At 35.3% G+C, this 11,431-nt stretch overlaps 1 protein-coding gene across 1 annotated transcript in view; it reads left to right on the top strand.

Moving 5' to 3' along the window:
* Positions 1–3,126: 3,126 nt before the first annotated feature.
* LOC103504814 overlaps positions 3,127–11,431 on the top strand; it is a 27,850-nt gene continuing 19,545 nt past the window's right edge. The window contains exon 1 of the mRNA XM_017449849.2: positions 3,127–3,536. The gene's annotated coding sequence lies outside the window, so the exon portion shown is untranslated. The remainder of the gene's footprint in view (positions 3,537–11,431) is intronic.

Here is an 11,431-nt window from a genome sequence, read left to right as displayed (position 1 = left end):
GTGAAGCACGATTTTGCTGAAATAGTAATGAAATTGTCCTCCAAGGGGTTTTTTATAAGCTGTAGAAAATCCCCCGGGTCTTAATCTCACTCAATGGAGAATCCAGCAATAAACTAGCAGTATTATGGGGGTCAGAACAGAACCCATGGGGCACAAGTGACTTTCAAGAGAATTTAATTGAATGTTGTTTATTCGAAAGAGGAAATAGTTATTTTATCTCTTTCGAACTAACATTGAATTTTTTCCTTCTTAATTTATTTATTTTTATAACTGACTCCGACTTCTCTTCAGATCTGATGACAAGAAGAGGCAGAAAAAGCCATATTCTTAATCCTTATAGAAATGGAGATGAAAGATAGGAAAAAACTTTCCTGTATTTCCAATGGTGCTATGGACGTACAAAATGAACTTTTCAACTAAATCCCTACCTACCAAAGGAAGGTTGGAAATCGTACTTTCTTGGAATTATTGATTGAAACGTTTCGCAAATGCTCCAGAAGTCTTGGACATCACCTGTTACATGAAGATACCCCAGTCCTGTTTCAATCAGATATCTTGATCCGAGTTAGATGAAGTGGGTTAATTTCGAGTAATACACGCTTCTTGTACTCTGGAGAGAACAATTCACTATCTTCCCAGTGATAATAATGTAATTTGTCGTCAGTGCAGGATTCATGAGTTTTGAATCAAGCTATTGAGGCAGTGCTGCTGTCTTTTGACAAAAGAAAACAAATCTTGCATCTAGGTTTCAACTTCATAGTTTTTCCAACCTCAAAGATGTGACTCCACCACAAACATAGATAGCTTTTTCGACCCTTCCTGTAGCACGTGCCAGCTCAGAGAGCACCAAAAAGAGATTTTAAGCCCATGGTCTGTACGTACTTACTATTTACGTATGTACGTATCTGGAGAACGGTAATGTAGTAGAAAGTCGTGTGATGTTCACACCAGATTTTTATCGCTGATAAGATAGGTACGAGCATAAAGATCCATGTACAAACCGTGATAAGAAATCAATTCAATTATCTTGTTTCCTGATAAAGGCAACTACATGCAATGTTTGAACATGGTACAGTACACAAAAGTTATGATTAATAATTGGTGGTGTTGTTTTCTTAGCAAATATCAAAGTTAGAAAAAGTTGGCAAAAGCTACTATCTCTCGGTGCAGACATTGGTGTAAAAATTCTTGTGTCGAAAGACGATTTATTAATAAAAGGTTGGACTGTTATTGAGAAAGGTTTGACCAAATGCTGTAACCATATAAGTTTCTATATTTTTGAAATCGCCGTTTCGTATAGTTTTCAATACCTGTTTGCAGATGAACGTTTCTGAGCCTTCTCCTAATTAATTATTTTAAAATATGCTACAAACTTGACTTGTGGAGTATCTTATTGTTTTAACTGTCTGTCTGTATTGCGCCTACAATGTTCTTCACATATTTCTATTGTTCCTATTCAAGTGTTTTCTCCAATGCAAAGACCAAGTGATTTGTGAATAATATAATTTATTTCCAATTACATATGCATACTTAGTAGAATAGAAAAGTATCTGGACTGACACGACTTGTATCAGAAGCAATGTATTCAATTTTCTATTAGGTATTCAGTTTTTTTCTGCGCGTTCAATGTCTTATCTTCGAGCGCAATCATTTGGAAACCTTTTGTTCTTGTTTTCATTTACTCATCTTTTTGTTTTTGTTATTCAAATCGAGCTTGGAAAGTGAAAACAGAGCGTTTTCTTTGTTTCTTTGAGGTGATGTTGTGTGCCCCCAAGAAGACACTCTTCGATTTTGATTTATAGCTCGATTGAGAAGAACAATGTTTCCATAAATATCATCAGATAATTTGTAAATAATGGTGTATTTATTGTTTTGAAAAAGTAATCTTGATCAACTCGCAAAGTTCACCGAAAGTTAAAGCTTATTCACCCTCATGGCACCTATTTGAATCCGAACGAACGTGCCTATTTGCCTAAATTTTGGACAAACAATGACCAAGAATTAGTGAATGATTTTTACAAGGTCGAGTTTAGTCAAAGACAATATAGAGATTGTACAGGAGACTGGATTTCGTAGAATTTTCTCATCTCTTTCTTTGTAGTTTTTATTTATTTAACTTAGGTTGCCTTGTGTATCTTTCCAAGTTTTCATATGCCCGGCTAAAATTTTGAAATCACAGTGGGCACATAGGAGTTAAGCTGGACCTAATTTGAAACCTGTTTTCTATACAACTTTTCAAACAATTAAATACGTTTTTATTATTGTTATTAATAAAAAAATGTAACTATTTAACATACAATGAGGAGCGATGTTTCAAACGATAGTCCTTTTACGGGGTGATAAAAAGCCTGGACACTACAATGGGAACATACAGACATGGCATAGCATAGATAAGAAAGTCTGAAATACTAGGTGCACTACTAATATTCTTCACAAACAAGAGTAAGGAATGCAACATTTTGCACAATTGCAACATTTTTGTGTACCGAGACCGCCTTTATTAGATCACATTTTGATATCTACGCAAGAGGTAATAACTAATAGACATCCCTAATCTTCATTGGTGATTATCTCTCTTCGCAACGTACTTTTTGTTATTCCTCGGTGGTGTAGTGGTCAAAGCGCTCGCTTTGTAAACAGGTGGTCGCGGGTTCAATCCTCGCTTGGGTATGGAATTGCTCATTATCTCATCAATCTAGTTTGAGACTTTAATTGCAATAAGAGCAAAGGGACTCTTCCCGTTTGAGCAGTGTAAACTAGCACACATGTTGTTGTTTTAATAATCTTGGTTTTCCCTATGTTCCCATTAAATTTGTCACTATGAAGTGATCACATAAAAAAGTGCATTCAGTAATTATAGTTTATTGATGTTGAAATGTTCTAGGTAGTTATATGCCTGGGTTACAAGTGTCCAATGTTTAAATTGAAAGGGTGATTGGAGGGCCATGGTGACTAACAGACGACCGCGACGGCGACCCCCAAAATAGCTATACTGCCTTCAACCATTTAGTATTAAAATTCTCTTGCTGAATGAGCCATATTTTGTTCTGTTATTCTCGTAGATTCCAAATCGAAGGTTCAATCGGTTTTTTTTTTTTTTTTTTTTTTTTGCGAGAGATTATTCACAAGGATGTAGGCGTATTGAAATGAACTCCCCGGCCACTTGCAGAGAGAAGTTCCTCCAGTATCCAAGTTGTATGCAGTCCTTAGTACTCAGTACATGCGCCGCGATACACGAGCATATTAAACTTGATAAGTTTCGTCCGCGAAGAGTTTTTTTTCCAAAAAATCAGACTTTGTGTGTTATTTAAATATAGTGTTTGATTTGAGGATTTTTAGCTAAATTTTTTTCATATTTTTTATTTCGCGGGAAATTAAAATCAAAAGTTCGCAATTTTTTGTGGTGCTAGAAGTGCGAAGTTTGTAACTTTTGTGTGTGTGTTGAAGAAAGCTTCAATTTGTGTGCTTTTTTAATTGCATTCAAGATTTTGTAATGGATTTAATTTTGTGTTTCAAGTGTGGTTAACATGTGAAGGGTATAATTCTGTAATTAAGTACTTAGTTTTAATAACCACCTACTTACCTATGTATTATAATTATTTATTTTTCTAGCTTTAAGACGTACCTGCAGCGTTCAGGTGGATAGGTACCTACTTACTTATATCAAGAATTAGAAAACTTTGGTTTATTTTTCTAGCTTTAAGACGTACCTGCAGCGTTCAGGTGGATAGGTACCTACTTACTTATATCAAGAATTAGAAAACTTTGGTACCCGTTCTCACACGAGATGCAGAAGTATAAAGTTCTAGTAGGCGTCCATATAGCATGCTAGTAGAAATACACGACAATAGACAACACTGTATTATTTCTTGTGAGAGAAAAATTCTACTTGGAAATATTTGATACCAGGAACAGGTTTCAATTAGCATTTAGTTTTTGCCCTAATGATCATAGAGGACACACTCAATTTTTGAATAATTTGGACCATTAAGTCTTACGTATCTTCAATACTTTTTAGCTGAAACTGATTGGTATACATAAAGATCACTGACTTTTGTATTGGTTGGAACGATAGTTTTCTCTGTCTGTGACTTGAAACCCAAATTACTGGATTACTTTTCCAATCTGTCCGCAAAAAAGAAGACCGAGGCAATCACCTGTCAAATTTTGAATTATTACTTATTGTTTTGATAAAGTGAACTTGAATCTCAGTGCACTAACCTCTGTTCTTTTAACCAAATGTGTTTCTAAATCAATGAAATGAATGTTCTTGATTATTAATTTAGCAAGAATACAAGACAATGGTGAACTCTGTATGCTAAGAATGTCTCTTCATTGGTCAAGCAGAGTGATTCTGAATCTATCATGAGCTTTTTCTTCTCGGAACAAACCTTGAAAACACGCCTTAATGAATATTGAAGAAGAACTGCTTGAATACGTTCGAGTATCTTTCGTTCTAAATTAAAACCGTATGTGTGTTACCCTTACGTTGTTTTAATGTAATTTGAAACATAAATAACTTTGTTTGACGAGTAAATAATATGCTAGACAAACATAATCCTTCTGAGAGTTCTTCAGAGATTTTTATTATACTCCTAGGTGCACGTAGCTTGTAATATAAACACGATGCCACCTCATCGTTTTAAACTGGGGTTTTGATCGTTTGAGGAGCTTTAGAGAGGATTAACTGGAGCGATTTGATGGCATATTTATGACAAATGAGAAGATAGCGTCAATAATTATGTCTCCTACTTTTTTTTACTGCACATGCACATGATGCATAAACGTGAGTCTACAAATGTATAAAAATAAATATTAAATTACTTTGTCTTTCCCTTCAATTTCATCCTTGTGAATCATGAAAATGTTGCATGGTTTCGTCAAATTTGGCAGCCGTGGGCCACAATGATTCAATCATTTCATCACACTATTGTGAAGCAAACTGCAAGTGAAACAACCGCACAAACCCATAATATCTTATCTTATTTCTAATGCTTCATTATTGGACTTCTCGGTGATAGTTGTGTTTCTGTTTGAAAGTGAATTGACTCATGAAAAATGGGAAACGGTTACGAATTGCCATACTTTTGTTTGAGAAACTAACGTCGGAATTGGGAGATTTTGTGAAGGCTTTGTTTCACTACGTTCCTTGTTAACATTTTCGACTTCTTTCCGCATCTCACAGTTTACATCTAAATCTCAAATCTCATACATATATTTAAATCAAGAATAATCCCGATCAAAGAGAGTAGGTTGAAATCTTGTGCTCCCTTGAAATCGACCTTCAAATACTTGTGTGATACATAAAAATCATACTTCCATAAAAATCTTAGACAAATGAGTGTCTCGTGAGCAGACTGGTATAGGTTTTCTGTGGATTTTAATTGTTTAGGTGGGCCTAGATACAGAGAAGATGTGAGGTAATCTAGAGTAGAAGTTTGAACACATGCGAGAGTGTGTGGATGTTATCCATGTACCCAAATGAAATCATAACATTGTGGGAGTGAGTGCTAAACTTCTTAATATAAGAGATACTGGGTATGATGAATTGCGGTGGTATACTTGGTGGAAACAAGCTTTGTCACATAGAACTCGGACAAATACGTATTATGATGAATGATAAAATAAAAAATCTCCTCAATATCCTTATCAGAAGAAAAAGCATCAAAGATAGAAGTTGTGTTTTAGACATCATACCCGTTTGTCGTTATGATCGGCTCTGTGTGGGGGGTTTCTCTCTCTTTGTATGTTGCTTATCTGCTGATATTTTTTATCCAGAGATTTTCTATGGAACCTCGAGTATTCCAGAAACAATTCATTTTCTATCTTGTCAATTCTGAAAGATATTTTTAGCTCAACAAAGAGATTACGGAATGTTTCAAGGGTTTTTAAATCTCTTCTGTCACTTTTCCTCTATTGTTATCTAAACCTAACCTCGGAGTGTGGAGTGCTAGATTTCCTGGACTTTTCTCTTGAACGAGAATGTTATCATTGTCAGGATTATATCGGGGAACAAAGAATTTCTGCAAGGGGGGGAGGGGGGAATCCATTAACTCTAACGATAGGGAAAATGATAGCTACAATGCATACGGTTGAATAAAATTATTTATCATGGTTCCCTCTTTCTAATGAGCAGTTCAGTTGCCAAATTTCTGGGATAAATTTGCCTGTAGAGTAATTTTTATGATCTTTCTCGCATCCTGCGAAATGGCAGAAAAAAGCGTTTTAGAGCAGATGTTAAATTTTAACCGAATTCAAACTTCTTATTTACCCCGTATGGTTTCTCAGTTTGATAAGTTCTAAAAATTTACTCAGTAAATCTTACAATTGTCTTAAAAACTCTTAATGATATTAATAAAAATTTAAAACGGAGCATACAGTTGGTATTGTTGAGCATTAGGGGAGCAACTAGTAGCTTTAAACAGAAGATAAGAGAACCATGTTGTTCAACTCTTAATTATAGTTTATTGATGTTGAAATGTTCTAGGTAGTTATATGCCTGGGTTACAAGTGTCCAATGTTTAAATTGAAAGGGTGATTGGCGGGCCATGGTGACTAACAGACGACCGCGACCCCCAAAATAGCTATACTGCCTTCAACCATTTAGTATTAAAATTCTCTTGCTAAATGAGCCATATTTTGTTCTGTTATTCTCGTAGATTCCAAATCGAAGGTTAATTCAATCGGTTAAGTCTCATTATTGGCCCGAAAAATGTGGCTGCTGTGGTGAAAATTGCCCAATCCACCCAACAAAACGTAACCCTGTTGTTGTAGTCTGAAGTCTTTAACCCATGCGATGAGAGAATACTGTAATTTAATTTTCAAGAAGTGAAAACCTGCACAAATACTTTACAGTTTATTGTGCATAAGTATAGGTTTGCTGGTCAAGAGCTTGCTGAATATTATGTCATGGCAAATCGAGAAAATCGCCTCGAACCTTTTGAACATAAATTTCAAACAGTATTTGAATATTTGAAATAAAACAAAGAGTGCGCGCTATCTTATTAATTCGTTATTTATTTTAAGAGATAACTGAATTATTATCAATATGAACGTGGTTGAAGTATACGCAAGCATATAATAAATAATATAAAAACCCCAACCGGAATGACACCGGAAAGTCTAGCTGGAACATCCGTTTAAGAATATATTTCCGCTGCTGTGTCCTTTCTGTTATTTATAATATTTAATCCACAATATATACGGGTTACGGGCTTATTGTCTGTACGTCAGACGTCATCATATAAAGTACTTCAGTGCATAACTCCATAATTGTATCACTTTATAGCGGACGCTGCTGTGTCCTTTCTGTTATTTATAATATTTAATCCACAATATATACGGGTTACGGGCTTATTGTCTGTACGTCAGACGTCATCAGTTTTGTGTAACCGTAGGAGATTTATTTGAGCACTAGTTGCTCTTGACTTTTATCAGGCGTCAGAGCGATAATTTATACAAACAGCTTTATGAGTCGCCTTTTACTAGTGGAAGGTATGATGAAGTTGTAAAAAAGTTACAGTTATTGGCTGCATAATTCATTTTATTGGACACTTTGTTATGACTAGGCCAGTGGTATTCAATCTCTTGGGCCGAACTTGAATTTCCGGAAATGAGCAATATTAATAGTGACGGATTTGACTCTAATGTCACTGTGGTAACTGAAAAATTTAATTCACGGATGAGACATTTGTTTATTCATTCATGTATTTATATGACTATGTTTGTTGGTCATTGATCTGAAAAATATTGGACACCACTGAACCAAGTGATCTAGGCATAGGTTTTCTTTTCATCTTAGATACCATTGGATAGAATATTTCAATATGTGGTACACTTATCATGATTATGCTAGATCTCAGTAATCTGGTCAGAGCTTGAACTGTAACGAATCAGGCTAGAAACATACGCGCAGAACTTAAATGATTATGATGCCTTGCCCATACCTTCCTAATTAGAGCTTAGTCCTCATAATCGCAGATGCGTTGTACAAAGTGTGGGTGTCGAGCCAATTTACTAGGAGTTTTTTTCTTCTCCAGCAAACAAATGATGCTTATATTGTAGTGATGAGATGTCGTGAACATAGTTAGTCTTGGCTCATGGAACCTTAGTGTGATGGTTATGTTACCTAACCTAATGTAAGTTGCAAGTTACCAGGTCAAGCTAGGAAGGGAGGTATTTGGATTCCAAACTCTAATGTCCTTATCACTCAGGTTCCTGTAAAAAGAATAGTCCAATAGTGATGAAAGTGCAACCTAGTGAAAAGAGGCTTTTCATTCGGATCTAAATACAATGGAACTTTCAGTCCTCTTGCCAGGAATGTTTCCTATCAAGAAATATTGTACATAGTACATAGTTATAAAAACCTCCCCGTACCCTCCTTAGAAATTCTCATTAGAGATTTCGTTTCAACTCTATTGAAGACTCTCAGAATATACATTGTACCACTTGCTACGTAATTGTCTACAGTTGAAACCCCTTCTGGCATTTTATACTTTCCTATTTCTTTATACTTTTCACAGGTTCGTCAGTTCTACTCCGTCATCGCAACTCTGTTTTCATGAATTCCATTGCGTACTGAATTTCGTGTTACCTACTCGGTTTTTGTGCTTTTTCCGCCTTCTTAAATTGCCAATTTCAATGTTCAAAGAATCATTGTGTTTTGAATTTGAAAATGACATTTTATCCTCTATCTTTAACATGGTCGTTAATTTACATTTTCTCGTTGATTGAAACTTTCAATTTTGTTCTCCTTATCACTGACAACGATGTTCTTTTCTCATTGTCATCCATGTAATTATTCTCCTGTTGTTATTTTGATAGTTTTAATATATCGAATGTTTCAATTGTTTGGCTAATGAATAGTTGTTCCTTTATCAGCTCTGGTTTATCTTGGATGTTACTTCAGGCTTCTCAGGTGATGAAAGTGAACTCTTTGTTTGTCATCTCCTTCTTGTTGCAAAATCACTTTCGACTTTCCATAGTTTATTTCTTTTTTCTTTAAATTAGCTTTACTGTCAACCTTGTGGGCTACTTCGATCATATCTTTTAAAAACATTGTTCTACATTAAAATACTTGAAATGATCAAATTCTTTCCTAAATCTAAAAGGAATCTCTTATAGATTCAAGAATCAAACACAATGCGAGTATAAATGTAAAAGTTAGTATGAACAAAACTTCAATTTATTGTTCCCCTCAATGTGACTAATAAATTTATTAATTTCTTGTCCATGAATTGTGAAGTCGAAGTCAAAAGGACGATGCATATTCAAGTTCAAGTCCAGTTTCTCAACTACCATATTAGGAATGTTTTCAATCTTTTCAACCCCGAACATCTCATCAGCATCATCCATCTTTCCTTTCATAGTTTTTCCTGATATACCTACCCTGATCAAGTCAGCCATTTCTCAATTCTTGGCGCTACGTATAATTACCTTGTACCTTGCGCGATTTTCATGATTTCCTTCTTTCACACTGAAACATTCGTTTAAAAGTCCGTACAAGTCATGAAAAGTCTATATAAGGGAGGCAAATTATGAATTTCCTCAAGTCATGGTTCGTATTTTGAAAGAAATAATTATTCATTCTCTCTTCTCTCCCAGTGCTTGATGAAAAGATTACAAGAGTGCTGAAGAGACCTTTATGTTCTCTGTTTGATTTTACATATATATTATTTATATTCTTGGCATAGGTTTTATTGTTTTCAATATGATATCTTTCAGTGTCGTAGTGAAGAGTCCAATCTTGGCAGAGTTTTTTATTTCATATCCTTGGATAAATCCTTGTCCAGTTCAGTATTTTATCCTCTCTTCTTGTAGTTTACTTCCTATTTATAATGTTTATATTTAAGATTGCCGTATTTGTATATTATCTTTAAATATTAATTTGAAAATTATTAGGTACGGTACCCATGTTATCATTTTTACCCATCAGATTTTTCATTCTCCTATCATCTTTGGTTTGATGGGATGTTCACCATAATGCAGGTTTATGTGTAACTTTAATAGGTTGTTAAGAGCAGATTTAGGTATCTTTCTCTTTTAGTGCCTTGTAAATCCCCCCCCATTCCCCCCTCCTCGGTTCGCCACTGCTTATATTGACATAGGAAGTGAAAGATTCCACATTGTCCTTCGCCAGGCCAGTCTCCAGTCTCTTCGTGAGTTTTCTGGTCGCAATTCTTTCAACGTCTGGACAAATCACTTATGACGGACGATATGGCTTTTAATTTTCTGCATGTGATGGCTGATGGATCCTATCACTTGCATAGTAAACAGTTCAACAGTTGTCTTGTGAGTTCTTTTGTTACCGAGTGTCTTGGACTGTATAAAAATACTCCTAGGTGACACCGATAGATTCACAGATTGGCATAAAAGGACACTTTGTGCATCATACTGCAATACTAATTCTCCATCGTAATGAGATCCTTTAGGATATGCATTTGGCGTGTGTCATCATTGTCATTATTTATGACTACGTCTATGGCTCTATTGAGACTCTCCGTCTGTTGATTTCTAACAATCAGTATAAAAGGGTTTTCTATTATGCAATACTAATTCTCCATCGTAATGAGATCCTTTAGGATATGCATTTGGCGTGTGTCATCATTGTCATTATTTATGACTACGTCTATTGCTCTATTGAGACTCTCCGTCTGTTGATTTCTAACAATCAGTATAAAAGGGTTTTCTATTTTTAGCACACTTGGCTACCTTAGTGTAAGAAACCTTAGCAGAGAGGATGATGCAAACTAAATTACTAATAGTTATGCGAGCATCAAGTATTGCAGCATCTGAATTCCCCCCGAGAAAAATGTCTTCACTTCAATATTTCACTGTTGTTAGAACTGCTGTTCCGTCGAAAAAAAGTTGCAAAAGGATTAAACGATAGAAAACAAGCGATGATAATTATTTTTTATTGCCTACTCGTACCGCAAAGATAAATTTTGATGCTGTAAGTTCTCAATTATTGTTGAGAACTTACGAGGGATCGAAAGTATTTGTAGTGATGGTAATTGCACCTGGGGAATTGGAAAAGGTTGTGCATGTATGAAATATGGAACCATTAGGACCATCTTCAGAGACCTAATTCGGACTGGATTTAAGTTTAAGACGTTAGACTTGGAAATCCTGTCAAAATCAAGCCTCTGGATGTAAGCTTGCGTGCTAACTGGGAGTAGACAACTGATTAAAACAATTGAAAAAAGAAAAATCAAACTCATAGGCCACATAATCCGGCACAACAACTTTATAACAAATATATTTGAAGGCAAAATCCAAGGAAAGAAGACAAGAGGACGACCAAGGAAACAATACTTCAAAGACATGCAGGAGTCCATGAGATGTACATCATTCAGTGAATTGAAGAGTGTGGCGAACAACAGAAATGAGTGGCTTCACAGACAAGGCCTAGCCTTTAGATATTGATGATGAT

Source organism: Diaphorina citri, unplaced genomic scaffold, assembly GCF_000475195.1.
Source record: "Diaphorina citri unplaced genomic scaffold, Diaci psyllid genome assembly version 1.1 scaffold134, whole genome shotgun sequence".
NCBI lineage: Eukaryota > Metazoa > Arthropoda > Insecta > Hemiptera > Psyllidae > Diaphorina > Diaphorina citri.
Note: the sequence above shows the minus strand (reverse complement) of the source record. Positions and strands in the feature narration are given on the sequence as shown.